General features: G+C 38.4%; 2 pseudogenes; one reads left to right on the top strand and one right to left on the bottom strand.

Annotated features, from left to right (window-relative positions):
- Positions 1 to 354: 354 nt before the first annotated feature.
- Positions 355 to 25,131, top strand: part of LOC122241990 — a 55,878-nt pseudogene continuing 31,101 nt past the window's right edge.
- Positions 14,514 to 17,155, bottom strand: LOC122237258 (annotated as a pseudogene).

The raw sequence follows: 25,131 nt of genomic DNA, 5'->3' as shown, positions 1-25,131 counted from the left end.
TTACATATGAAGAAGTTAAAGAAAGGTGAAAATGAAAAAGGGACATCAAAAGGATCTGTGATCACACCAGTGTTGCAGAAGACAGATTCCCTAACTGGTGGTCCACTACAAAAGAAGGATGGCAGCCATTTCAGTGAAAAGGATCAGCATGAAAGCAGGTAAAATCTATAAATTCTTTATGTGCCTGTGAAGGAATTTTAGCAGTGATTACCTTTTGTGGAAATAAAATGCTGTAGTGTAGGTAGGTCCAAGCTAAAGCAAGAAATACTCAACATATCAAACACACTGCTTGAAAAGTTGTGATGAGGGTAAGTGATTTTGTCAAGGAACAGTTTCAGTAGTCACCATGGAAGCATGGAAGATGAGTAAGTGTAAACAACTCCTTAGAGCATTTTAATTGGGAAAGGTAATAGAGAAATGGATGATAACTGAAAAAGAATGTGAATTGCAAAGGCATTTTCTTTCTCTTTTTATTTTAAGATGGGAGCTTTTAGAGTATGTATTCTGTTGGAAATGATCAATAGAGATAGACATGGTTAGTTAATTTAATTTTGTTTGCGTTTCCAAACATTAGGAAGTTTGTTGATTGTATTACATTATATTTTAAAGATTATAGTAATTGTCTTTAGTACTCTTATTCATGTGATTTTGTGCAAGAAGTTGGTTTATTCTGAATTGGTTCCACAATGGGGTATTCTCATACAATTGAATATGCAGATTTAAAAATATATATGTATGTATGCAAGTGTATACACTTATATATATACTTATATATATATGTATATATATATACACTTATATACATACATATAAGAAATTATATAGCCATATATATAAATAAATATATATATTTAAATTATATATATATTAAAATTATATATATAAATATATATTTAAATATATATATTTAAATTATATATATGTAAATAAATATATATATTTATTTATATATATATGGCTATATAATTTCTTATATGTATGTATATGTATATTTATTATATGTATATTATATGTATAATATACATATTATATGTATATGTATATGTATATGCATAATATACAAATTATATGTATAATTTCTTATATATGTATATATAAGTATATGTGTATAAGTTCTATATCTATATATTTGTATACACACACACACACACACACACACCCTTATCATAAATGTATGCAAACACTGAGGCCATTCTGAATAAAACTAAACCTTCCTTGATGCCTTTAGATATCCAGTGCCTTTGATAATATCACAAATAGCTATGATTTTGTTAGGGACTTTAAAGTATCTGGTTCTATTAAGTTAATATTATTTAGGTTCTGGGGAAAGGGGAAGATTTTGTTTATTTACAATTGGAAAAGAAACTAGTAATCCATAACAGATTATTCCTTTTGGACTAGAGAGCTCTAAATTACCAAAACCATGCTTCCTGTACCAACAGTGCCATTGACACAGATTGTATGCTCAATAAGTATGTGTTGAATGTGGGAATAAACAGTGGAATGAATGAATGAATGAATGCCTGCCTGTTGAGGAACTTCTCTAGAAGAAGCAAATCTTTAGTTTATTGAAAGTAGATTTCCCATCTTGCCAAGTATAAAGTCTCTTAAAAAATGTGTAAGATTCAGAAATTGTTATGTATCACTATAGCTAGAAATCGAATCATAATATAGATTCATTTGCTGTCATATTAGTTAGAAACACTGGAGTATTACTTTAACCACATAGTATAAAACACATGCTTTGAAGGCACATTCCTGGGTTTGAATTCAGGGTCTGTTCTTGGCCAGCGACGAGGGCTTCTTGGGCAAGTCACTTCGACTTTCTGTGCCTCATTTTCTTCCCGTGTAAAATACCTAATATAATAACCTACTTCATAGGATTGTTGTGGGGCTTCAAATACCTTGAAGACATGTAAAGTGCTCATAGTAATGCCTAGAGAGTAGCTGCATAGTGAGTCTTCAACACGTTAATATCATGATTGTTAAAAAGGGGTTCTTTCATATAGGGAGTTAACTTGCACTTTCCAAGTAGGTTTTAGTGCCAGTAAAAGCTTATTTTTAGTAAAATGACAACAACACAAACAATGGTATCATTCCTATCAAATAATGCAAGTAGCATTAGGATTTTCCTTTCTTTTTGTTAGTTTTTACCTGACGTTAGTACTTTGTTGTGCTTGCTTCAGCAGCACATATACTAGAACTGGATACACCTAATCCTTTGTTAATATTAGCAGTAGTATGTTTTCGATGTGGTTTAATGTTACTCTGTTGTTTAATCCCCTTTGTAGAAAATTAGTTTCAAATGCAGAGATTTTATATCAGAAACAATAGGTTTAGATATGCTTTGTATTTTAAGTATTTAATATTTGCCTGAAAAGAATTGTTGGGTTTTTTCAGGCCTGCAAAGAAAATTTCTAAGAAAAAGAACAAGGTAAGCAAAAGAGACAATGTAATTTTATTTTATTTATTATTTATTTTATTTTTATTTTATTATATCTTTTGATACATATTTGTTAGGAATATTGTTCAGTGGCAAAAAATTACTTTATGAAAGATGTAGTGAAAAAATAGAAAATCTTCCTTTGTTGTAGAGACATTTGCTGTGAAAAAGTTACTTAGAAATACTAGCTATGGATAACAGTGCCTTTTTGATAAAAATCCGTTCTTTTAAAAAGTCTCTGTGGTTTCGCTTTTAAATGTTCATTCACTTATTTTTAAAATGTATTTTGAGAGAGAGCACGCACAAGTGGGGGAGGGGCCGAGGGAGAGGGGGAGAGAGAATCCCAAGCAGGCTCCATGCTGTCATTGTGGAGGTCAACGTGGGACTCAAACTCAGGAACCCTGAGGTCATGACCTGAGCCAAAATGGAGTCGGATGCTCAACCGACTGAGCCACTCAGGTGCCCCTGTTTTTGCTTTTATAAAAAGATGGCTATTTATCACTTCTCTACACCTAGTATATTTTATAAATATTTGGGGGACATTTTGAAATGGTATATTCATTGGTAGGTCAAAAAGCAAATTACCTCTATGGATGACCTTGTCGACTTCATTCAGTCATCTGAAACAGCTTCAGAGCGTTGTGAGTTGCCTTACTCTAAGAATTTCATGTTGCTGATTGAACAACTTGGCATGGATTGTAAAGGTAGGAAGCCTTTTTACATATATTGCTGTAGTAATATGTGCACACCTTGCCTACTACTGCACCATAGAGCACTGCTGTATTATAGAGCTGCTCATCTCAGAAGTATGTTTTATATTAAAATAAAAGGAGCACTATTGTATCCTCTCAGCCAAAGAGTCATCATTTCTACTGTACCTTTCTTAGTGGGAATGGCACATCTAATGTGTTTGTTAACTCTGCTTCTCTTCTGTGCCTTCACCCAGGTCAGGTCATTATTTTTCTCCTAGATGACTGAAATAACGTCAGGACTGTTTTCCCTGCCGTTCTACCTCCCAGGACCTTGGTCTACACTGCAACCATAATTAGTATATGTTTTAAAAAATGTGTCTTTCATAATGGTACCCCCTTGCTTAAAGCATAGCTATTACTTCTCATTGCTATTAGGTTAAAGGCCACAGTCCTCTGGCTTCATCTTGTATGGTGTTACATCCTTCTTTCCGTCTGTGTCTTATCCAATGTTTTAGACGTTCTTCCTGTGAAAGAGCTTTTTGTTTCCAACAGCTTTAGTTAGGTAAACTGCACATATATGAAGTGTGTCATTTGATAGTTTTGACATATGTTTACACGTATGAAACGATAACCATAATCCAGACAGTTAACATATTCATCACCCTTAAAAATCTCATGTCCCTTTATATTCCCTTATTATGAAGCTGCCAAATTGTTTTCTAAAGGAGTTGTATGGTTTTCCATTCCCACCAGCAGTCTGTGACAGCACCAATTCCTACATACATATTCATGAACACTTAGTATTGTCAGCTTTTTAAATCCTAGCCATTCGGATGGATATTTAGTATATATCTCATTATGGTTTCAATATACATTTCCCTAATAACGGATGATGGTGAGCATATTTTCATGTGCTTGTTTGCCATCTGTGTATCTTCTTTGAATTGTCCAAGTCTTTGGTTGTTTTAAAAATTTGTTTGTTTTCTTAGTTGTTGAGTTTTCAGAATTCTTTGTATAATCTAAACACAGTTCCTTCTTATTTTGTTTTCTTTTTTTGTGGTTGTTGTTGTTGTTGTTGTTGTTTCCACTGAGGCATTTTATTTGCACATATGTATTACATCCATAGAAAAAGAATCCCAGGATTTCCCCTTCTGTGTGTTTTCATCTTGCTTCTTCATGGTCCATGACTGTAGCTGAGGTGGTCAGTATAATGAAACCAAACTGAGCAGATTATTCTGCCATTTTTCTAGATCTTTGCATTGTCCATCAATTCTGGGGCCAGTCACTCCATGCTTGCTTAACCTGCTTGTGAGTTTCACAACAATTTTCCCAACTCTGTGATCATCAATGATTTTCAATTCACCAGTGTAACCATGCTTCATCATCACAGTTAGAAAATGGACAATATCTTTGGAGCATGGCCTAGTAAGAACCTGGAGTTTGCTTCTCTTTTCAGTATTGTTATGCTTTCGGGAGCATCTGCCACGACATTCACATGCATCATGATGGTGGCACAGAAAGATGGTAGAAAGAGCTAGATACAGTTCCTTTCTCACCTCTCTTTTTTTTGCAAGGTTTTTCTTCTCCCACTCTGTGACTTTTCCTTGTCTCAACAGTGTTTTTGAAGAGCAGTTTTTCTTTTTGGTGAAGTCCAGTTTACACATTCATTTGTTCTTGTATGATTGTTGCTTTTGGTTTTCATATCTAAGAAATATTTGCATAGCACAAGGTCACAAAGCTTTTATCTCATGCTTTCTTTTAGAAGTTTTATAGTTTTGGGTCTTACATTTAGATCTATGACCCATTTTATATTCTTTTTTATTTGCGATACAGAGTATGGATACAAGTTCATTATTTTGCATATGGATATCTAGTTGTTCCAGCACCATTTATTGAAAAGGCTGTGTTTTCTCCACTTTATGCCATTGTTCCTTTGTCATAATCAGTTGGCCACATATGTGAGGGTTTAAGTATGGGCTCTATTCTGTCTCATTGATCTCTTTGTCCATCTTTGTACCAATATTATGCTGCTTTAATCACTGCCAGTTTATAAGGATTTTTGAAATCAGGTAGTGTTTGTCGTCCTGCTCTGTTCTTTTCAGTGTTCTTCTGCTACTCTGGATCCTTTGCATTTCCATGTGAATTTTAGAATCAGTTTGTTTCTGTTTTTTATTTTCAGTGCAGTTGTAAATAATATCTTAAATTTAAGTTTTTTTAATGTTTACTCTTGAGAGAGAGACAGAGCATGAGTTGGGGAGGGGCGGAGAGAGAGGTAGACACAATCTGAAGTTGGCTCCAGGCTCCAAGCTATCAGTACAGAGCCCGACATGGGGCTTGAACTCACCAACGGTGAGATCATGACCTGAGCCTGAGCCCTGTGCTTAACCAACTGAGCCACGCAGATGCCCCGAAATTTTAATTTTTGATTCTTTATAGCTAATATATAGAAATACAGTTGATTTTTTGTGTAATGATTCTGTATCCTCCAACCTTGATAAATTTATATGTATAGATATATTCAATATTAGAGAGAGTACATGAGCAGCGGAGAGGGGCAGAGAGAGAGAGAGAGAGAGAGAGAGAGAGAAAGAGAGAGAGAGAGAGAGAGAGAGAGAGAGAGAGAGAGAGAATCTTAAGTAGTCTTCATGCTCAGTGCGAGCCTGACATAGGGCTCCATCCCATGACTCTGGGATCATAGCCTGAGCTGAAATCAAGAGACAGACACTCAACCGACTGAGTCATCCATGTGCTATGATAAATTCATTTATTAATTCTAGTAGCATTTTTCTTAATGCTGTCAGATTTTCTACATAAGCAAAGGTCATAAAAATTCATTTTTAACTACTATTTTACTAGCAATGCTAAATACTGTAGACTTGTAGCCAATACATTCTCTGTCACAACTAATCAGCTTTTCCATTGTACTATAAGAGCAGCCAATAGATACTGCATAAATTAATGGACATGGCTGTATTTTGATAAAATTTAATTTACCAAAACAAGTAACGTGGCCCATAGGCTGGAGTTTGCCAACTTCTATTTTGTGACCATGTGATTGCTAAGAGACAGTTTCACTTCATTTTCTATCTGGATGTCCTTTGTCGCTTTATCTTCTTTGATTGCATTGGCTAGAACTGCTAGTATAGTGCTGAACAGAAGAAGTCATTCAGTGAATGTCGTTCCTGTCTTCTTCCTGGTCTTACAAGAAATGCATTCAGTTTTTCACCATTATATATAACGTTAGCTGCAGAGTTATCATGACTTGTTTTGTTTTGTTTTGTTTTAAATCATATTGAAGTTCCCTTGTATTCCAGGATTGCCGAAAGTTTTTATCTGGAATGGATGTTGAATTTTGACAAGGAACTTATTTTATCTACGGAGATAGATACGGTTTTTGAATCTTAAACCAACTCTGCATTTCTGGGATAAACCCCATTTGGTAACAACAAATTATCCCTTAGTGTATTGTTAGATTCCCCCCCCCCCCACACACACACGGCTGTAGTTTAATTAATTAATTAATTAAATATAATTTATTGTCAAGTTAGCTAACGTACAGTGTATACATCGTGCTCTTGGCTTTGGGAGTATATTCCCATGATTCATTACTTACATACCACACCCAGTGCTCATCCCAACAAGTGCCCTCCTCAATGCCCATCACCTACTCTCCCCTTTCCCCCACCCCTCCATGAACCTTCAGTTTGTTCTCTGTATTTAAGAGTTTCTTATGGTTTGCCTCCCTCTCTGTTTGAAACTATTTTCCCCCTTCTATTCTCCCATGTTCTTCTGTTAAGTTTCTCGAAATCCACATATGAGTAAAAACATATGATATCTGTTTTTCTCTGACTGACTTATTTCACTTCACATAGTACCCTCCAGTTCCACCCATGTTGTTGCAAATGGCACGATTTCATTCTTTCTCATTGCCAAGTAATATCCATTGTATATATAAACCACATCTTCTTTACCCATTCATCAGTTGATGGACATTTAGGTTCTTTCCATAATTTGGTGATTGTTGATAGTATAAACGTTGGGGCACATGTGCCCCTATGAATCAGCACTCCTGTATCCCTCGGATATATGCCTAGTAGTGCAATTGCAGGGTTGTAACGTAATTCTATTTTTAATTTTTTGAGGAACCTCCACACTGTTTTCTGGAGCAGCGGCACCAACGATGCATTCCCACCGACAGTGCAAGAGAATTCCCATTTCTGCACATCCTCACCAATGTCTGTTGTTTCCTGAGTTGTTAATTTTATCTACCCTGACCGGTGTGAGGTGGTATCTCAATGTGGTTTTGATTTGTATTTCCCTGATGATGAGCGACGTTGAACATCCTTTCATGTGCCTGTTGGCCATCTGGATGTCTTCTTTGGAAAAGTGTCTATTCATGTCTTCTGCCCATTTCTTCCCTGGATTATTTGTTTTTCGGGTGTTGAGTTTGGCCAATTCTTTCTAGAGTATGGGTACTAATCCTTTACCTGATATGTCACGTGCAGATATCTTCTCCCATTCCGTTGGTGCCTTTTAATTTTGTGGATGGTTTCCTTTGAAGTGCAGAAGCTTTCTACCTTGATGAGGTCCCAAGAGTCCAGTTTTGCTTTTATGTCCCTTGCCTTCAGAGATGTGTTGAGAAGAAGTTGCTGTAGCCAAGGTCAAAGAGGTTGTGGCCTGTGTTCTCCTCTAGGGTTTTGATGGTTTCCTCTCTCACATTGAGGTCTTTCATCCATTTTGAGTTTATGCACGGTGTAAGAAACTGGTCCTGTTTCATTCTTCCGCATGTTGCTGTCCAGCACTCCCAGAACCATTTGCTAAAGAACCTATCTTTTTTCCGTTGGATACTCTTTTCTGCTTTGCCAAGGATTAGTTGGCCATACATTTGTGGGTCCATTTCTCGATTCTCTATTCTATGCCATTCGCCTTTGCGTCTCTTTTTGTGCCGATAGTATACTCCCTTGATGATCGCAGCTTTGTAGTAGAGGCTAACGTCTGGGATTGTGATGCCTCCAGCTTTGGTTTTCTTTTTCAACATTACTTTGGCTATCTGGGATCTTTTGTGGTTCCATACAAATTGTAGGATTGTTTGTTCTAGCTCTGAGAAGAATGCCGGTGCAACGTTGATTGGGATTGCACTGAATGTGTAGATTGCTTTGGGTCGTTATCGACATATTTACAATATTTCTTCTTCCAGTCCATGAGCATAGAATGTTTTTCCATTTCTTTGTGTCTTCTTTAATTTCTTTGATATGTTTTCTATAGTTTTCAGGATACAAATCTCTTATAGCTTTGGTTAGGTTGATTCCTAGGTATCTTATGGTTCTTGGTGTAATTGTAAATGAGCTCAGTTTCTTGATTTCTCTTTCTGTGGCTTCATTATTGGTATATAGAAGTGCAATCGATTTCTGTGTGTTGATTTTGTATCCTGTGACTTTGCTGAATTCATGTATCAGTTGGAGCAGCTTTTTGGTGGAGTCTTTTAGGTTTTCCATGTAGAGTATCATGCCATCTGCGAAAAGTGAAAGTTTAACTTCTTCTTTGCCAATTTGGATGTGTTTTATTTCATTTTGTTGTATGATTGCTGAGGCTAGGCCTTCCAACACTATGTTCAACAACACTGGTGAGAGTGGACCTCCCTTTTGTGTTCCTTATCTTCGGCGGGCAGGGTAGGGGGGAAGTTCTCTGTTTCTCCCCATTGAGGATATTCGCAGCAGGCTTCTCATATATGGCTTTTATGATGTTAAGGTATGTTCCTTGTATCCCAACTTTCTTGAGGGTTTCTTATTAACAAAGGATGCTGTATTCGGTCAAATGTTTTTCTGTATTTATTGACAGGATCATATGAATGATCGTATCCTTTCTTCTATTAAGGTGATGTATCATTTTGATTGATTTGCGAATATTGAACCAGCCCTGTAGCCCAGGAATGAATCCCACTTGATCATGGTGAAGAATTCTTTCATATACTGCCGAATTGGATTTGCTAGTATCTTGTTAAGAATTTTGGCATCCATGTTCATCAGGAATATTGGCCTGTCACTCTCCTTTTTAGTGGGGTCTCTATCTGTGTTGGGAATCAAGGTAATGCTAGCTTCATAGAAAGAGTCCGGAAGCTTTTCTTCCATTTCTTTGTTCAACAGCTGGAAAAGAATCGGTATTAACTCTGCTTTAAATGTCTTGTAGAATTCCCCTGGGAAGACTTCTGGTCCAGGACTCCTATTTGTTGGGAGATTTTTGACAACTGATTGAATTTCTTTGCTGGTTATGGGTCTGTTCAAATTTTCTATTTCTTCCCATTTGAGTTTGGGTACTGTGTGGTTGTCTAGGTATGTGTCCATTTCTTCCAGGTTGTCCAGTTTGTTGGCATATACATTTTCGTAGTATTCTCTAATAGTTGTATTTCTGTGGTGTTGATTGTGGCCTCTCCTTTTTCATTCGTGATTTTATCTATTTGGATTCTCTTTTCTTTTTGAGAAAGCTGGCTAGGGGGTTATCAAGTTTATTTATTCTTTAAAAAAAAATAGCTCTTAGATTCATTGATCTGTTCTACTATTTTTTGTTTGTTTGTTTTTACGGGTTTTTCTTTTGGATTCTATAGTGTTTATTTCTGCTCTAATCTTTATTATTTCTTCTAATGGCTGTAGGGTTTCTTTGCTGTTCTTCTTCTAGTTTCTTTAGGTGTGAGGTTCGATTTTGTATTTCGGATTGTTCTTATTTCTTGAGAAAGGCCTGGATGGCGATGTGTTTTCCTTTTAGGGCTGCCTTTGCTGCATCCCAAAGGGGTTGGACTGTCATGTTTTCATTTTCATTTGCCCGTATATATATTTTTTAATTTTGCCTTTCATCGTCTGGTTGACCCATTCTTTCTCCAGTAGGATGTTCTTCAACCTCCATGCATTTAGAGGCTTCCCAAACTTTTTCTTTTGTTTGATTTCAAGTTTCATAGTGTTGTGATCTGAAAATACGCATGGTATGATCTCAGTTCTTTTATATTTATGGAGGGCTGTTTTGTGACCCACTGTGTGATCTGTTTTGGAGAAGGTTCCACGTGCACTCGAGAAGAATGTGTATTCTGCTGCTGTTGGATGAAAAGTTCTGAATAGATCTGTCAAATACATCTGGTCCAGCGTATCATTCAGGGCCTTTGTTTCTTTACCGATTTTGTGCCTAGGTGATCTGTCCATTGTTGTTAGGGAGTATTTAAGTCACCTACAATTTCCATATGATTATCAATAAGATTGCTTCGGTTTGTGATTAATCAATGTATATATTTGGGGGCTCTCAAGTTGGGGGCACCAACATTTACAATTGTTAGCTCTTCTTGATGGATAGATCCCTTACTTATGATATACTGCCCTTCACCATCTCTTGTTAGAGTCTTTGGTTTAAAATCTCATTTGTCTGACCTAAGTATGGCTACCCCAGCTTTCTTTTGACTTCCAGTAGCATAATACATGGTACTCTATCCCCTAACCTTCAATCTAATGGTGTCCTCCTGTCTCAAATAAGTCTCTTGTAGACAGCATATAGATGGATTTTCTTTGTTTTTTAACCCATTCAGATACCCTGTGTGTTTTGATAAGGGCATTTAGTCCCTTCACATTCAGAGTGATTATTTAAAGATATGGATTTCATGTCATTGTGTTGTCTGGAGCTTTCATGCTTGTGGTGATGTTTCTGGTCCTTTGTAGCCTTGACAACATTCCACTCACAGAGTCTCCTTAGGATCTCCTGCAGGGCTGGTTTAGTGGTCATGAGCTCTTGTAGTTTTTGGTTTTCTGGGAAAGCCTATCTCTCCTTCTATTCTGAATGACATCCTTGCTGGAGAAAGGATTCTTAGCTGCATCTTTTCCTATTCAGCACATGGACTTTTTCCTACCATCGCCTCCTGGCCTGCCAAGTTTCAGCGGGCAGGTCTGCCACTACCCATATGTGTCTACCCTTGTAGGTTAAGGCCCGTTTGTCCCTTGCTGCTTTCAGAATTCTCTTTTCTCTTTGTAACTTGCCACTTTCACTATGATATGCTGTGGAGAAGACCTATTCTTGTTGAATCTGAAGGGAGTTTTCTGTGCCTGCTGGATTTGGATGTCTGCTCTCTTCTCCAGATTAGGGAGGTTCTCACCTATAATTTGTTCAAGTAAACCATCTGCCCTTTTCTCTCTCTCTCTCTCTTATGCTGGAACTCTTATGATCCAGATATTATTACATTTCATCGAATCACTTAGTTTTCTAATACTCCCCTCATGGTCTAATATTTTATTAGCACTCTTTTTCTTGGCTTCGTCATTTTCCATAATTTCATCTTCTATGTCACTTATTCTCCCCTCTGTTTCCTCCATCTTTGCTGTTACTGCACCTAGTTTATTTTGCATCTTATTTACAGTATTTCTTAATTGCTGTGACTATTTCTTACTTCCTTGATCCCTGCAGCAATAGATTCTCTGCTGTCTTCTATGCTTTTTTGTAAGCTCAGCTGTTAACCTTACAACTATTGTTCTAACTTCTTGAACCGATATATTGTTTATATCTGTTTTGAGCAATTCTCTAGCTCTAATTTATTCCTGGAGTTTCTTTTGAGGAGAATTCTTCCATTTCATCAGTGTTCGGTACTTTATGTGTTTTTCTATTTGTCGTGTGTCCTGCACCTGTGAGCACTACTATTTTAAAAAGGGGTCATATACTATCCAGGGCCTGGCCCTTCAACAGGTATCTTTGGAGTGTGTTTCATGCTCTCTGTTTTTGTGACTCTGGTTGCTTTATTTCCCTACTCATATTGGTGGGTTGGCCATTCCAGCAGGTGTGCTTAGATTTGTTCATAATGTAACCTTGGAAAAGAATTTAAACACTGGGCGGGGGGGGGGGGGTGATGGAAGATGCCTTATCTCAAACAAAGGGAGAAATGACAGGGGCAAAGGAAAAGAGAAGAAGACAAAAAAATTGACCAGGCAGAGAATCAGAGAAACTATACAACTTAATCCAGGCAGGGAAGAGAGAGAGAGAGAGAGAGAGAGAGAGAGAGAGAGAGAGAGAAAGGAAAATAAGAAGGAGATACAGAAGAGGTGCAGAAAGAATAGATTAAAAATCTCCATGACCTGGCAAGTTGTCCCCATGGGCCCTTGGAGATGTTTATGTCACTCCGTAGCCCGGATTCCTAGATTTCCACATCATCTTGCCTCACTGCTGTGTTTGAGGGATGTGGTCATTTCAGGTACCCCTACTTCTCTGCCATGTTGACACACCCCCCTCTTTAATGTAGTGTTGATTTGTGGATGTTTTCTTCAGAAATTGGACTCCCATGCTTATGACAGAATTTTCTTTCTTATAGTATCTTTGTCTAGTTTTGGTTTCAGGTAATGCTAGCCTTATAGAATGAGGTGAGAAATATTTCTCCTCTCCATTTTGGGGGGAGACTTTGTGTAGAATAGATAACATTTCTTCCTAAAGTGTTGGATGAATTTACTAGTGTAGCCACTTGGCCCTGGAATTGTTTTCTGTGGAAAGATCTTTATCTAAGACTTTATTTCTTTTATACATATAGAGTTAGTTAGTTTATCTGTTCTTTTTTTCCTTTACTTTATTGTATTTTATTTTATTTTATTTCATTTCACTTCATTTCATTTCACTTCACTTCATTTCATTTCATTTCATTATTTCATTTCAGTAATCTTTACACCCAACATGGGGCTTGAACTCACAATCCAGAGATCAAGAGTCACATGCTCTACCAACTGAGCCAGCCAGGCACCCTTTACTCTTGATTGAGCTTTGATAATTTCTGTCTTTCACGGGAGTTACCCACTGCATCTGAGTTGTCAAATTAATTATATAAAGTTCATAATATTCCTTTGTTATTTTTTTAGTATCTGTGAATCTCCAGTAATGTTAGTTACATTACTAATTTCGGATATATTGTTAATACTTCCCTTGTTTCTCTTCATTTTGGGATCAGTCTTGGTAGAAATTGATCCCTTTTTTCACCTCCTGAAAGCATTTGGTTTCATTAATTATTCTCTATCGTTTTTCTGCTTTCTTTCATGTGATTTTTGTCTTTGAGTTTTATTAGTTCCTTTCTTCTGTTTGGTTTGGGTTTAATTTGTTTTCATTTTCTAGTTTCAAAAGGTGGAACCCAATGTCATAGATTTCAGACCTTTCTTCTTCCTCATCCTCTTTTTCCTCTTCTTCTTCTTTTTCCTCTCCTTCTTCCTTCTCCTCCCTCCTCCTCCTCCTCTCCTCCTCCTCCTCCTCCTTCTTCTTCTTCTCCTTCTTCTTCTTCTTCTTCTCCCTTTCCCACTCTGTCTCCCTCTCCCTCTCCTCCTTCTCTCCACTTCCCCTTCCTCTTTCCTCCTCCTCCTCTTCTCTTCTTCTCCTTCTCCTTCCACTTCTTCATCTTCTTCTTCTTCTCCCTTTCCCTCTCCATCTCTCTGTCCTCCTTCCCTCCTCTTCCTCCTTCCTCCTCCTCCTCTGTCTTCTTCTGTCTCCTCTTTCCTCCTCCTCCTCCTCTTCTTCTGCTCCCCCTCCTTCCCTCCTCCTCCTCCTCCTTCTTCTTCTTCTTCTTCTCCTTTTCCCTCTCCATCTCCCTCTCCTTCTCCCCCTTCCCTCCTCTTCCTCCTCCTTCCTCCTCTTCCTCTTCTTCTTCTTCTTCTTCTTCTAGATACTGTAGAAATCTATTGGCAATATTTTACCAAAATTTTTCTCAATTGTGAAAAATTCAAATCGGTTCTTCAACCTTTAGAAAGAAAAAAGAAGAAAATCTCTTTACTATAATACACCATGAAAATAGGCTATCTGCTTGCCACATTGTGTGTGTGTGTGTGTGTGTGTGTGTGTGTGCATGTGTGTGTGTGGTTGTTTTAATTAAACTATGGCCATAATCCATTTCACACAATTTTTAACACAGGTAACTAAATACCAAATTATTTCCTTTCAGTCCAGCCACAAACTTTAAGGAATAGACCCTAGACATGTATGTACGTGACAGAGCAGGCTCCTGGTTGAGCCAGGCAGCTTTAGTATCATTTCCAGGGGTCAGCAATCTATGGCCCATGGACTGAATGTGGCTTGGCTTGTTTGTGTATGGCCCTGAGGTAAGAAAAGTTTTAGATTTTTTAAAGGGTTGTAAACAAAGCAAAAACAAAGTACTATGTGACAAAAGTACATGGTCTACAAAGGTTAAAATATTTACAGTTTGGCCTTTTACAGAAAAAGCTTGCAGACCCTCATTTATACCAATGTTGTACAGAATTCAGACGGTGCAATTACAATTCTGAGATAATGTTCCTTTATTCTGACCCAGAATGTAGCAACATCCTACAAAGATGATCCTCTGATGTCATGGGTTAGAATTCCTTTTCTCTTTTTTCTTCATCTTCACATCATTAAACTTCATCCTTATCTCTCTCTCCATGAGTGTGGAGATTTTTCAATTTTTCATTTAGTAAGGCAGCAATTGCTTTGGCATCTCTGGCATCTATTTGCTCTCCCCAAATGTTTCTCTTTGCTTTTTCATAGGGATAACATTTAACAGTCGGATAGGCTCTGATGCCAGCTTTCTGGCATGTTTGAGCCTAAGCCTGACAGTCTATTTTTCCAGCTTTCACTTTTCCTTTCATCATCTTAGCCAAGAGCTTAAACTCTGGAGCAAAATTTTGGCAAGGTCCACACCAAGGAGCATAGAATTCAATCACCCGGTGATTTTTCCCTTGTATAACTTTTTCATCGAAAGCTGAGTCATTAGATTTGTGGATGCTTGAGGTAGAAATGCCGTACCCCAAATCTCTCTTCTAGCCATTGTAACTGTGATACTGAAAAGCTTTATTTGGTTTTGGGGGAGGGGAATCTTATCTCAGGGTATCTCTGAACATTTTCTTGGGCACAAAAAGAATGATACTGTTGGCAGTCTATACTGCCCACAGTAACTCTCCAGTTAGTGTCCGGGCCGTTCTTTTCCATTCTGGCATTAGGACTTGACATCGATGACACCATGGGAATAGAAGTCAACCATCCAGACTTCATCATGGTTTCTTTGTTTAGCTAGTTCATTGAAAGTGGTGGGTGTCAGGGAGATAACTGAAGGTTCCTAAGATCCTCTATGAATTCCAAGATCTGTTGTTCAGCAGAGTGATGTCCTTCTTATTCATGAACCTCGGATTGGTTGAATACCACTGTTGTTGGATCCGCCTGAATGTTACACGTGTTACAGGGTCCCTCGTGAACTGTACCATCTAGTGTACCAAACTAAAGCTGACCACGCAGATGCTTTGATGCTTTTTGTAACTCTGGCAATAAAGCTTGACATGGTGGACACCATGGCACAAACAAATCAACAAGCCACGGTTCCTATAATCGGCAGGAACATTTTGAGGTCCAAGTATGGCAACATGAGAATTACCACTTTCTTTAGCAAAGGCTAGTATATCATATAGAATCTTCTTTCCATGATGAATTTCATATTCTTTGGTTCCTTGTCCTTTAAATACTGCTAGACATGGCTGAAATACAGAGAGATTACTACAGATGTCTGGCGCAGAAGGACAGTCAGCCTTGTCAACTTGAATATGTTCACTTTTGAGTGGAGTTTTTAGTTCCCTCAACTCAGGATCATTTGGATTTTCATGTTTTCTGAAACTAAACGATAAAAGCCACCGATGATGCGCCAATCGATCCGTTAGTGTATTTGCCAAAAGTAGCTCAAAATCTGGAAGACTATGCATGATTTCCAAATATATTTCTCGAGCATCCAATGAATTAAGGAACAAAACGCTGCTTTTCTCTCTGTTATTTAATGTGGCACCAGAGGAAAATAGGCAGTAGTACTTGTCATAATATCCAGACTTTTACAAAGTTTGTCCTGGGTGGCACAGTCCGTCCATCCTACATTAACAAGACCATCCAACATGCCCCTGAGCCTGAGTCGTGTCTATGAAGTTAAACAATCTCCTCCTCTGCAACAAAAAGTGATCAGCTGGCCAATACCAGCAGCAAAAGCAGTTTCTATGGAGTGAACACAATTTCCTGTCCATAATTCCATCACTGTGTTCCTAACGCGCTGCATGGCGAAAGTCACCAAACTTTCCTTTGGTCTGTCCCCGTGATATTTCACTGTGGCCGTTCCAGACCTAAAAAGGAAGAGGCTGGGAGATCCGTTGACTCCTTTCATTCAGCAAAACATTCTATCATCACCACAGTTAACAGCACCAATTTGAAGTAATCCATCTACTTCTTTAGCACAGTCTCTCCATGTGGGAGCTAATTCATGGCAGTGTGAACATCCTGGGGAGTAAAAGTTCACAAACCACAGTTCTCCAGAATGAACAGCAGCATCCAATTCTCTTCTAGTCAATGTCATGCTTTCAAGATCATCATCATAAATACCAAAATCATAACGATCATAATCCCAGCTTTCATACGGGCCACCTTCTGGATCATCTGCAAGTCCCTTTTCTCCGTATTTGTCATACTTTTCCCACAGATCTTCATCTTTGAGTACTTCATATGCTCTATTTATTTTTGAAAATCACTCTGTACGTTAGGATTATTCATTTGGTTGGTAGGTTGGTTGGTTGGTTGGTTATTTATTTATTTATTTATTTAGTGTTTATTTACTATTGGGAGAGACAGAGACGGAATGCAAGTGGGTTGGGGCAGAGAGAGTGGGAGACACAGAATCCAAAGCAGGCCCCTGGCTCCGAGCCATCAGCACAGAGCCCGACGTGGGGCTCTAACACACGACCTGTGAGATCATGACCCGAGCGAGCGGAAGTTGGACACTCAACTGACTGAGCCACCCAGGCGCCCCGGGTTATTCGTTTTTGTTTTTTGTTTTTTATCAGGATGTAACTTCAATGCCAACTTCGTGAAAGCTTGCCTTATCTCTCTACTGTTTGCAGTCCTGGATACTCCAAGTAAACTGTAAAAATCCTGATCTGTGCCCACTAAAATGGCCATATACACTATTAGGAAACAGAATGACCCTTTTCAGGTCCCGGACGTAGTCATTTTCGTTGAAGCAGACTCCCATTCTTTCTCTGATACATGTTCTGATGAAAGTGAACATTCAGATATACAGCTGGTTCCAACTGAGAGAATATGCAGGTTTGAGAACTTGTGTTCACGTTACCCCAAGAGCGAATCAAGCATCGTGAAATTTTCCCAAAATGTCAATCTGTGTAGGCTCAGTAATCTCCACTTCCTCAGATCACAAAAGATATCAAAATACTTTCAGGAATCTAACCTTCTTAACATTCTGTTTCTCCTTTCTTCCTTTAATCCTAAATGTCTAAATCTTCTCCTTACCTGCGAATGGTCTCTGGCTCATTTCTAACTCCTTGTCATGCAACCAAAACATACGTTTGTAAAGTATAGAGGTGGAGGTAACAAATATTCAGACTAAAATAAGCAACCAGAGGAAAATTGAGAACATATTGTCCAATACCACCATGGGACAAGTGGTTCTCCTAGGGGTCGTTCTCAGCATGGGTGTGGTGGACTTGATCTGCGCCACGCTTCAGGGCCAGGTAGAAACTGCCGGTAAACGCAATAGGAAGGATTTCTGGCTGCCATCAGCCCAGAATAGGATGTGGGGAGAGGGGAAGGATGGGGACATCCCATGAAAGAGACTGCTGGCATATGAAGTCTCCGGCAAGACTAGGGTGAAAAGAACCTGAGTAACTGAGGCTTAAGTGAGAGAAAGGGTCGCAAGAAGGTGGGAAGCGAAGTCGGAAGAAGGGTGATAATGTAGGTAGTGAGAAAAAGATGGGGAGCTAGAACACAAAACCCATGGCAGGGGCGGAGAGGAAGGGAGGGGAGACAGGTGCACAGGCATTGGGCTCTCCCTTCCAGAAGGGCCATGCCTCTGCCACCGCCGCAGCCTCCCGCTCCAGCAGAGCCTGGGGCCCGGCCCATGCCCACCTCAGTCTAGGGGGGGTCGCCTCCTACAGCTACTCCCCCGCCTTCAAATCCCGGCAGGTAGCGGACCCCGCCCCCACCCACCCAAGTCCTGCTGTGGGCGTGTGAACAAAGCACCTGCTCTCCGGCCACTGCCAGGGTGGGGCGGGGCAGGGCAGGGTGCCTTGGGAAGCTGGGGGAGGAGCCACAAAGGCAGCAAGGAGCACCGCACTTCCCTCTTCTTTTTTAATGTATACATTCAGTGCTATAAGTCTTCATGTGAGTGCTACTAAAGCAGGACTCTACAAATTCTACTATGTTTTCATTTTCATTCAGTTCAGAATCCTCTCTAATTTTTTTTTCTTTTTTCATTACTTCTTTGACCCAGGGGATATTTCGATGTGTTCTGTAGTACACAAATAGTTGAGTATTTTCCAGAGATATTTTTGTGCTTGATTTCTGATTTGATTGCTTAGTGGTCAGGGAACACACTATTATGACTTCAGGCCTCTTGACTTCTTCCTTTTATTAAGATTTATTTTTTACCCAGAACATAGTCTTTTTTGGTAAGTGTTCCATAGATCCTTGAGAAGAATAGTGGCGGCCAAGTCTACTATGCCCTGGCTGATGTTGAGCCTATTGAAATATCAGACTATAATTGTGAATTTGCCTATTTCTCTTTTCAGTTCTATCAATTTTTGCTTCATGTACTTTGAAGCTATTAACAGATACATGAACATTTAAGATTGCTCTTAATTGACCCTTTTATGGGGCGCCTGGGTGGCTCAGTCGGTTAAGCGGCCGACTTCGGCTCAGAGGGTCACGATCTCGCGGTCCGTGAGTTCGAGCCCCGCGTCGGGCTCTGGGCTGATGGCTCAGAACCTGGAGCCTGCTTCCGATTCTGTGTCTCCCTCTCTCTCTGCCCCTCCCCCGTTCATGCTTTGTCTCTCTCTGTCTCAAAAATAAATAAAACGTTAAAAAAAATTAATTGACCCTTTTATGATTATACAATGACCTGTTGTTTATTGCTGGTAATAATTTTTTTTGCTTGAAACTGTTTTGTCTGCTATTCATATAGCCACTCTAGCTCAGCCTTCTTTGGTCAAGTGTTAGTGTGGTATATCATATTTCTGTCTTTCGAACAAATTTCTGTCTTGACATTTAAAGTGCATTTTGTATAGGTGGCATATAGTTGAGTCTTCCTTTTTTATCCATTCTGACAGTCTGCGTTTTAGTTGAGGCTTTTAGACCGTTTTCATTTACTGTGATGTTTTTTTTCAATATATGAAATTTATTGTCAAATTGGTTTCCATACAACACCCAGTGCTCATCCCAAAAGGTGCCCTCCTCAATACCCATCACCCACCCTCCCCTCCCTCCCACCCCCCATCAACCCTCAGTTTGTTCTCAGTTTTTAAGAGTCTCTTATGCTTTGGCTCTCTCCCACTCTAACCTCTTTTTCTATTTTCCTTCCCCTCCCCCATGGGTTTCTGTTAAGTTTCTCAGGATCCACATAAGACTGAAAACATATGGTGTCTGTCTTTCTCTGTATGGCTTATTTCACTTACCATCACACTCTCCAGATCCATCCACGTTGCTACAAAGGGCCATTTACTGTGATTTTTGAGATAGTTGATTTGAATATGTCATCATGCTGTTTGATTTGCATTTGTCCTATCTGCTCCTTGTTCCCGTTCTCTTCTTTTTCCGCTTTCTTTTAATCGAGTAATTTTTATGATTCAGTTTTATCCATTTATTTATTTATTCATGTATTCATTTATTCATTTATTTATCTAGGCTTCCTAGCTAGAACTTTTCAGTTTTGCTGCTTTAGTGGTTGGTTTAGGGTTTATAGTCTATGGCTTCAGCATCACAGTCTCCCTTCCAGTAATGTTATACCACATCGTATAGAGTTTAGGCAAATCACAAGAGTTGACTTCCATTTCTTCTTTCCTAGACATATCCTTCCTGGGTCAGTGGGATTATAGTTTTCATGAGGTTTAGGAAGATTTGGGCCATTTTTTTTTCCTGTCCCTGTCCCCTGCCTCTTTGGGCAATTGTATATTTCCCAGTTGAAGTTTTCTCCCAGGTTTCCTATGTTAAACTTCAGTCTTTTGTTTTGTGAGGTCTAATATGTGTTTATTCCTACCCATCGTATTGTTCATGGCTAACATAATTTACATCTCTGTAAGTGCTATTTGGTTTTTAAAACAATAGCTTCCATGCCTCTAGTTATCTTTTCATGCTTTGTTTGGAGATATAGTTAAGTTACTTACAAACAGTTGGATCCTTTAGTCTTGCTCTTATGAATTATTGGATGAATCCAGAGTGGTGATCAGCCTATGGCAAATTATGAGTTTTTCTATCTTAGCTAATGTGAATAGATACTGTCCCTCGTGCTGTGGGAGCACCAGTCAGTGTTTCCTCTATTCTTTTCAGATTTTTTTCCCCTTGATGACTTCCTTCCATGTATGCACTGGTTGTTACTCTGCTGAATAGCCAAAGGGGACCCTGTGCAGATGCCCAGGGTTCTTTCTGTGTCCTGCTTTCTCCTCTCTTGGATGCTGACCTGTCGTCTCTATCTGCCTTGACTTCACCAGACTCTCAGTTTTGCCACCTTGACTCAAGGAGTCTGGTGAAATCTACTTAAATCATATATGTCTCTTGTGTCGTAGCCTGAAAACTCTCTCAAGGCAGTGAGCTTGGGCATACGTGTTAGGCTAACGTGTTTTGTTTTCAGGGATCATTGTCCTTCATTGTCTGAAGTTCTGTGTCTTGAAAATCATGTTAAAATTGTATTTTGTCTGTTTTGTTTTTGCTTGCTTCAGGTAGGAAGATCAATCAGTACGTGTTACCCCATCTTGGCCAGAAGCAGATTACAGTGGAACTTCGGCACATGCTCTAGACTGTCGAGTGTGCTTGTCTTCCTCCTTTGCTTAATTGTCTCCTGCTCATCCTTCATTCCTCAGTATATTTATCTCTTCCTCAGGGACATCTATCTTCCTTGGGCCCAATCTAGATCAAGTTATGATCACAGAACTCTGTCTTCTAATAGGAACTATCTGAATTTAGAATTACCATTTGAGTTGTCTTTCTCCTTCACTAGACTTTAAGCTAATCGAGAGCCAGGGGTCTTCTCTATTGTGTCTGTAGAGCTGAGTCTAACATCTTCCATTGAAGGTATATATTTATTCAATGTGTGAATGAGTGAATTGAAGATGCACAGGCCTGTATATGCAAAAAGTACTCATCTATTTTATTTCTGTTTCTTCTCTGATGCAGATTATGCTGGCTTCTTGAAAATCCGAGATGTATGTGTTTCTTATGAGAAATTAAGGAAACTTAACAAAAATCACTGTAAACTTCTTATGGGAAAAATGACAGAAATGGACAAAGTGGTTAGTGCACTACAAAACGAGCTACGAGAAGCCAAAGACATGATATCACGGTTAGAACATCAAAAAGTGGAATGGGAACGTGAATTCTGCAGTTTGAGGTACAGCATCTTGGCTTTAAGGAAATATTTCAACTGTTTCCTTTTATACTACAGATGTGTAGGGGCAGTTTTGTAATTGCTGACTTACCTTATGGGATTTTCCTGGAAAGAATACTTGTTTAGTGTTGTGAGGTGTGTGATTCTTGGCAATAACACAGCAAGTTCTTAACAGTGAATACTTCTAATACTTAATGTATATTCCAAATCACAATTTTAATGGCCCTATAAAAGTCCACCATAGTCCAAGAAACATCATTATTTAAGAGATTGAATTATGCTTGTTTTTCATCTTTCAGTATTTTAATTAATGCTGTCAGGAATGTCTTTTATATAAATCTGTTTCTACATGTCTGCTTACTTACTTGGAATCAATTCTTCAATATAATGTAATCTGGTTAAAGTATAAAAATTTTTAAAAAGGTCTTTGATCCATATTTTTAAGTTGTTCTCAGGAAAGTTTATATTATTTTCTGTACCTACTAACAGAGTATAAAATGGTCATTTTTCTCAAGACAGTAAAATTCGCCAAAATTGAATCTGTTTGCTTCTTAACATGCAGGGGTTAAAAAGTAAAGTGGGGGTGCCTGGGTGGCTCAGCTGGTTAAGCATCTGGCTTCGACTCAGGTGATGATCTCGTGAGTTTGAGCCTTGCTTTGGGTGGGCTCGAGCCCTGCTTTGGGTGAGCACGAGCCCCGCTTCGGATGAGCTCCTCTTCTCTCACTCTGTCTCTCCCTCTCTGTCTGCCCCTCGTGGGATTCTGTCTCTCTTTGTCTCTCTCTGCCCTCGCTCACTTGAGTCATCTCTCTCTCAATAAAAAATTTAAACAAAGTAAAATGGGGGCGCCTGGGTGGCTCAGTCAGTCAAGCGTCCGACTTTGGGTCAGGTCATGATCTCAGGGTTCGTAAGTTCGAGCCCCACATCGAGCTGTGTGTTGTCAGTGCAGAGACCACTTCGGATTTTCTGCCTCCCTGTCTCTCTGCCCCTCCTTTGTTTGCATGGGCTCTCCCTTTCTCTCTCAAAAATGAATAAACATTAAAAAAAAGTAATACGGAAAGTGATTACTGATAAGTTTTTTCAACATCTCTGTCATAGGTAGATAAAATTAATTCAAAAGTGTATGCTGAAAGGTCATATTACTCTTTATTGTTTACTTAATTAATACGGATCCTGTGTTGTTCTAAAAAGGGATGTTGAAGTGATTCCTAAAGTAGGTAATCACCCTCAACAAGGTAAGTTGCAAGTGTTGTGGAAGAAGAAACAAAAAGTATAGGCAACAGATATTAGACTCATCAGCATAGTCTTGGATGACAGTAATCTGCACGTGTATGTTGTGTAAACAACATCCACAGATGCTCTCTTTCACTGCACATCATTTTTGGAGGTACCTGTAAGGTTTCGTCAAGTGGAAATTTTATTTCCAGTGAATTGATAAACTTGCTTATAAATAGTAACTTCTCTTTTTAATGAGAAACTGAATTATCTGTCCTATGGAGGAATAATTATACTGTGGGAAAGGGGGTAATTTTCAACTCTAACTTTCCTGAATAATTTCAAACTTCCTTTCCTACAACATCTACCAGAGTTATTACTGACTAAAACTAACGAAGTTGCATAATGCTTTCTCCTGGCTTCTTTTCAACTGTATATATGGTTTGGAAGAGATTGAACTGACAAATTAAAAACATGAGCCCTACAAGGAAAACAATCGGAGAACATAGAAATTTTTCATTTGGATAATAAGCCAACTTATGTGGAACCAGATCATAAAATGAACTTTTTATGTCTAACAAAACAAATTTTAAAAGAAGCACATGTAGGGGCGCCTGGGTGGCTCAGTAGGTTGAGCATCCGACTTCAGCACAGGTCACGATCTTGGGGTCCGTGAGTTCGACCCCGCGTCAGGCTCTGGGCTGATGGCTCAGAGCCTGGAGCCTGCTTCCGATTCTGTGTCTCCTCTCTCTGTGCCTCCCCCATTCATGCTCTCTCTCTCTCTCTCTCTGTCTCAAAAATATAATAAATGTTAAAAAAAGAAATTAAAAAAAAATAAAAGAAGCACATGTAATTGCAGATGTACCTTAAAACAAGAAAAAGAAGAAGAAAGAAGAAATGCTGATATGTTATATGAAAATATTAGGGAAAAGTTAAGAAGAAACGAAGGTGAATATAAGAAAGTAGTTGAAACAAAACAAGTTGAACTCGCTCTTAGAATGCTAAACATGGAATTGAAGGCCACAAAAAATAAGGTAAATCAGTTTTTGATAAAAACTGTATTTCCATCAATATTACATAGTGTAATACATATATATTTTATAGTATCCCTTTGACTCAATATATATTATTTAGGTTTAAAATAAATTAAAACATGGGATCATGTTCTTTTGAGCTTTTTTTTAAAGTTCTCCTCTTCAGTTTTTGACCTTTTTTTTTTTAACAGTATGAGACCAGAATCATAATGAAATATGTCTCCAGTTTGTAGAAGAGCACAGTGACATTCAGTGGCAACTTTCTCCAGAACAGAAGGCCAGAGTCTTACAAGATGGAAGTCTAAACAATCACCTTTACAAGCAAAAGGAGCTAGAAATGCCTCATAAGAAAACTAATTCTAAGGTATCTTCTTTAGTTATTTTGTATATATTTGTATACATTCTATTTTTTAGTTACTATTACTTTTTTCTCCGTGTGTGTGTGTATAAATTATATATGTGTGTATATATATATATGTATATATGAAACTGAACTCTGTTCATCATGGAAACTATAGAGGATTTTAAAAGCACATATATTTATGGAGGGGCATGGGGGACGGTGGCATTTCTGCTTCACTGGATAAAATAATATTCTTGATTAAATGCATTTGTCTGCAACAACTAGTGACATTCATAATGTCCTCATCCAAAGGAGAGGCTTTTATTACTTTCGTTAGGCATTGATGAGCTTTCCCTAATCTCAAAACTATTTCTACTAGCAACATGTGTTTTGGTTTTGAACAGTTACTTCACTGCCTTGATATATTAATAGGTTAGTTGAACACTTCCACTAATGGACAGGAGGACGAGTGTAGCCAGTTCACTGATCATATTTTCGGTATCAAGTCTCCTGCTTTTGAGAAAAGTAACAGTTTTGCTTCAAGTAGCATCCTATTTCATTACAAGGAACTTTTGATAACAATGGTATGCTGTGGTATATACTTAATGATAATTTATTGATAGGTATTTTATTCCTAATAAAATGGTTGAGTGTATTTCCCCTCTTTTATATTTATTACTGTTTTCAACATGAAGAGGAAATACAAGTCATTGCAGCAGTAAATGATCTCATGATTTTCTAAGACAGGTATAAATTTCACCTTATTTCCTATGAGTATTTTGAAATACAAGACTTATTTTGTACTTGTGTATTTACACTAGAGAAGTGGCAGTGGTTGGTGCAAGAGCACTAGTTGTGGAGTGAGAAGACCTGGGGAGAGTCCTGCAGCTCACCGTTTTAATCTCTCCATTCTAGAATTGTGATAACCAAATGAGTTCATTGATGTATGTAGAAGTGTTTCTATTATAGTACACTGCCTAGATTTTTCAGTTATCAATAGATCTAATTCTTATAACTGACTATAGAAA

The sequence above is a fragment of the Panthera tigris genome, chromosome A1, assembly GCF_018350195.1.
Source record: "Panthera tigris isolate Pti1 chromosome A1, P.tigris_Pti1_mat1.1, whole genome shotgun sequence".
Lineage (NCBI taxonomy): Eukaryota > Metazoa > Chordata > Mammalia > Carnivora > Felidae > Panthera > Panthera tigris.
This window is presented reverse-complemented; position numbering and strand designations above follow the sequence as displayed.